At 38.9% G+C, this 4,894-nt stretch overlaps 1 long non-coding RNA gene across 1 annotated transcript in view; it reads right to left on the bottom strand.

The window, feature by feature from the left end:
* The window catches only part of LOC119472605, a 14,197-nt gene that overhangs the window by 3,238 nt on the left and 6,065 nt on the right, over positions 1-4,894 (bottom strand). The window contains exon 2 of the long non-coding RNA XR_005201753.1: positions 2,239-2,242. This is a non-coding gene — a long non-coding RNA (uncharacterized LOC119472605). The remainder of the gene's footprint in view (positions 1-2,238; positions 2,243-4,894) is intronic.

Raw genomic sequence — 4,894 nt, 5'->3', positions numbered from 1 at the left:
TTACCCTACAATACAGCACTATGCTACAGACAGTAAGTACTTACATAATGTTTGTTAATGGAAGAATAAATACCCTTTATATCATCCAAAATATCACTAATTCTGCTATTTTGGAAAGTAAATGACAAGCTAGCACTGCCTAGATTTAAGCGGAAAATATACAATAAAATATTAGTGTTTGTGATTAAAAGCTGATATCATGATCTGAAAATGATGAAGGGAACAATAATTGATGAAGGTTGCAGCAGGTTTATTCTATTTCACTTTTATCAGAGCCAATTTTGTAATTAGATTATTCAAAGTTTTATTGATTCTTTTGTTCTGATGGCCATATATATATATATATATATATATATATATAATTATTTTTTTTGCTAGAGCAGGACAAATCTTGTCATTTACAAACAGGCAAACATGTAATCAAAAGTATAGACTTCTCTACAAGAACCCATAGACAGGCAAACCTCCACATTCCAGATTTGTTATTCTCAATTTGGGATGTATGTTGGATTCATTCATATTCTTTCTTATAGTGATGACAGTGCTCAGCCTGCTGGCACATAACACCACTTGCAAAGATGAGGAAGGAGAGTAGATGACGTGTTTCTTAGGTTGGCTTCCTAAAGTAAAGGTAAAGATTATATAATCCCACTCACAGAAAAATGTTTTCCTTCACTCTAAAATAAGAGAGTCACCTGCAGTAATAGCTTTCTCTGGAGATTCATGTAATAACAGCATTATTTTTCTTATTTTATTGATTTGGTTTTCATTTTATTAGATGGATTAGAGAGATAAGGTAGGTGAAGATTTCAGCAACTATTTTCTCAGATATTAGAGATTCAACCCATGCATTGGTCATTATGCATTATTATCTTTTGTATAATTAGATTCATGTGTAGCTAAAGATAAGGTAGAAATAATAGAATGGTTTGAGAGATGGGGGTCAAGCTACAAGCTTGACTGAAGGAAGACAAGATCTGTGTAGCTGAGAGGATGAAAAGATTTGATAGTTTGACTCTGTCCTTAAACTAATCTCCCATTCCTCCCTTTCCTCCTCTGTCTTTGGAGTGGTCACATCTGTTTCTGAAATAGCTACTGTGTGTGTATGCACGTGTGCAGATATGTGTGTGTGTGTTTCTGATGTAGCTATGTTCTATGCATAGACAATGCCAAGAGTCTCTCACATAAAAGTTTTATATTTACATTCCGTGAGAGGCAGAATAAAAGGCCAAATCAGAACAGAATAATTTTAAATGGGATTTTCTTAGTGACTCTTGGACAAATATACATTTAAGAATTCTTTGCATACCATTAGGTAAATGAAGTTACCTTGTAACCGAGAGAATTAACCTAATGTCTAAATGAGCTCTTAGACACTATTGTCGATTTTCTGTGTTAGGTCAGATGCCCAGGTTTTGACTACTGCTTAGAGTACTGCCAAGGTCATCCTTGTTGTTCAGGACATGCTGGGCTTCTACCTCTGCCCCTGTCTCTGAGAAGATGAGTTCTTATTTCTCAAGCATGAAGAAGCTAAAATGTCTCTGACCTTATCCCTCCTCAGCTCACTCTTGTGCCCAGGCTTGCTCTGACCTGATTCTCAGAAAAGGCTCTGCTCTGCCCCCAGAAGGGATAGGAAGCAAAAGAACTGCCACTGTTGCCCTTGGGATGGCGAGTGGGAGGAACTCCACCTCCCACTGCTTCCGAGGTGCCCTAGCCAAACAGGATGACATCCTCCTTGTACAGATTCTGACAGCTTGCACTTGCCCTGCATGGAAGGAAGGGCAAGCCATACTCCTTGAGCATATGATGAGAGGAGGCAGCTGCAGTGAGGTGGGAAGAACAACCAGTTAGTCACCCACATCCCACACCTGACACCTGACCAGCTGGGTGGCCTTGGGCAAGTTGCCTTGGATTAAATTGTCTATAACTAGTCCAGACAAACTGCTGGTGAGATAGAAACTTTGTCCAGTTTTCCAATTACCTATATCCAAATGATGACTCTCACTTGCTGGTTAACAGAGATTGTTGAATAGCTATTGTACTAGCCTTAGGAGGCTCAAAGGAAATAGAAGCTGCACCTGAGTGTCCCTTGTTCTTTCATAAATGTTGGCTGATTCTGTGCCAGGTCTCCAGTGCTGGCAGGACGTTGGGGATTTAAAGATGCAGAAAGACCATTGCTAACTTCAAGGAACTCTTGGTGTGGGGAGATGAGAAAAACAAAACAAAACAAAAGCTGACAGTGCTGTTTTCAGCACCATAGTGGTGACGAGCACTGGGGCGGCGGCAGGGGGTGGGGGGGATTCAACCACTGATCAACACAGAGGCAGTGCCTCACTCTGCCTGCAGCAGGGCCCACAGGTGTCCAAGATCACTCTTGCAGACATTTAGTCAGTATCTTAGCAACACATGCATCAGTAGTTCATTTGTTTTTATTGCTGATTAGTACTGCATTGTATGAATATACCACAGTTTATCCTCTTGTTCGAGGACATTTGGGTTGTTACTAGTTTGGGTTGCTTGAGTTTTTTCCTGCTCATAACTATTATGAATGAAGTGGCTCTGAATATTCTTGAATAAGCCTTTTTGTAGGCATGCACTCTTATTTCTAGGAGCAGATTTGCTGGAAGGTATAGTATGTATGTTAGTTTCGTAAAAACACTGCCAAACTTTGCCAAAAAGGCTGTAATTTATTTTACATTCTTCAACAACATATGACAGCTCCAGTTCTTCTGCATCTCTCTGTTTTATCAATCTGCTTAATATTCTGCCATCCTAGTCCATGTAAAAGGCTATCTTGGTGTCTTTAATAGCATTTCTTGAACAATGAATGGTATTGGGCATCTTTTCAGGAGTTTATCGGCTCTTGTTGTAGCTTCTATTGCGAAGTATCACCTTTTGTTTATTTTTTGTTGATTTGGTTGTCTTTTTAGTATAAAGACAGGTAGATAATTAAATATGTGTGTGTGTGTATGTACACACATACAAAGAAAACAAATATTTTCTTCCAGTCTGTGACTTGCCTTTTCAGAACAGACTTTGTTTTTTATTTTAATGAGGTTCGATTTATCATTGTTTTATATTTAGGGCTTTTTGTGGCTTTTCTAGGCAAATTTCATCCACTTCAAAGTTGCAAAAAATATTTTGTATTATTTTCCTACAAAATTTATGGTTTTAAGTTTTATATTGTGGTCTCAAAATAATGTTTGTGGATGTTGTGACGTTGAAAATGGCATGAAAACATTCATTTTATATTTCAATTTGAAGATGTTTCTGCTGCTGTTTTATTCTTTTAATGTGGTAAATTATCTGATTAATCACACTGATTATGTTTCCGAAATAAAGCCCATTTGGTCAATTTTTATTTTATTTTATTTCACTTTTGAGATGGAGTCACCCTCTGTTGCCTACACTGGAGTGCAGTGGCACAATCTCTGCTCACTGCAACCTCTGCCTCCCAGGTTCAAGCAGTTCTGGCTCGGCCTCCCGAGTAGATGGGACTATAGGCGTGTGACAGCACACCCAGCTAATTTTTGTATTTTTAGTGAAGATGGGGTTTCAGCAGGTTGACCAGACTGGTCTCAAACTCCTGACCTCAAATGATCTTCCCTCCTCTGCCTCGCAAAGTGCTGGGATTACAGGCGTGAGCCACCATGCCTCGACCATTTGGTCAATTTACTGTTCTGTTTATATGGTATTAGATTAATTTACTGATTAAAAATTTAGATTTGGCCGGGCACGGTGGCTCAAGCCTGTAATCCCAGCACTTTGGGAGGCCGAGGCGGGTGGATCACGAGGTCAAGAGATCGAGACCATCCTGGTCAACATGGTGAAACCTCGTCTCTACTAAAAATACAAAAAATTACCTGGGCATGGTGGTGCATGCCTGTAATCCCAGCTACTCAGGAGGCTGAGGCAGGAGAATTGCCTGAACCCAGGAGGCGGAGGTTGCGGTGAGCCGAGATCGCGCCATTGCACTCCAGCCTGGGTAACATGAGTGAAACTCCGTCTCAAAAAAAAAAAAAAAAAAGTTTAGATTTGATGTCTGTGTTCATGAAGATGGTGGTCTTTATAATGTCTTTGTCAGGTGGTTTTGGTAATAGGGTTATTTTAGCCCCATAAAATGAGTTGATAAATATTTCCTCTTCCACAATTCTCTAACATCATTTGGTGGAATTGGTTGATTTTTTTTTTGTTTTTTATTAAATGTTTGATAGAAATTGCAAGTGCAGGCCGGACACAATGGCTCACACCTGTAATCCCAGCATTTTGGGAGGCTGAGGCGAGTGGATCACCTGAGGTCAGGAATTGGAGACTAGCCTGACCAACATGGTGAAACCCCGTCTCTACTAAAAGTACAAAAATTAGCCTGACGTGGTAGCAGGTGCCTGTAATCCCAGCTACTTGGGAGGCTGAGGTAGGGGAATTGCTTGACCCTGAAAGGTGGAGGTTGCAGTGAGCTGAGATCATGCCACTGCACTCCAGCCTGGGCGACAAGAACGAGACTCAGTCTCAAAAAAAAAAGAAAGAAAAGAAAAAAAGAAATGGTAAGTGCAACCACCTGGTCCTGCAGTTTTTCTCTGTGGAAATGTTTTGAATTCTAAATTCAATTATTTTAATCTATACAGACTTCTCAGATTTTTAATGATTTTTTGAGTATTTTATTAAGATGAGTTTTTCAAAGAATTTGTTAATTTTATCTATTTTCAAATTTATTAAAAGAAACTTTTATAATATATTTTCAGTATTCTTGGTTATGCAGCAATTGCTCTTCTGTTACAGCTGATGTTAGGAATTTGTGTTTTCTCTCTTTCTTGCTAACTGCTCATCAATTTTATTATATTTTTCAAAAAATTGTTTGACGTCATTAATTTTCTTTATTGTTTACACATTTTCT

This window comes from Cebus imitator, unplaced genomic scaffold, assembly GCF_001604975.1.
Source record: "Cebus imitator isolate Cc_AM_T3 unplaced genomic scaffold, Cebus_imitator-1.0 Scaffold108, whole genome shotgun sequence".
Classification (NCBI taxonomy): Eukaryota; Metazoa; Chordata; class Mammalia; order Primates; family Cebidae; genus Cebus; species Cebus imitator.
The sequence above is the reverse complement of the archived record's forward strand: the minus strand, read 5'-3'. Positions and strand labels throughout refer to the sequence as shown.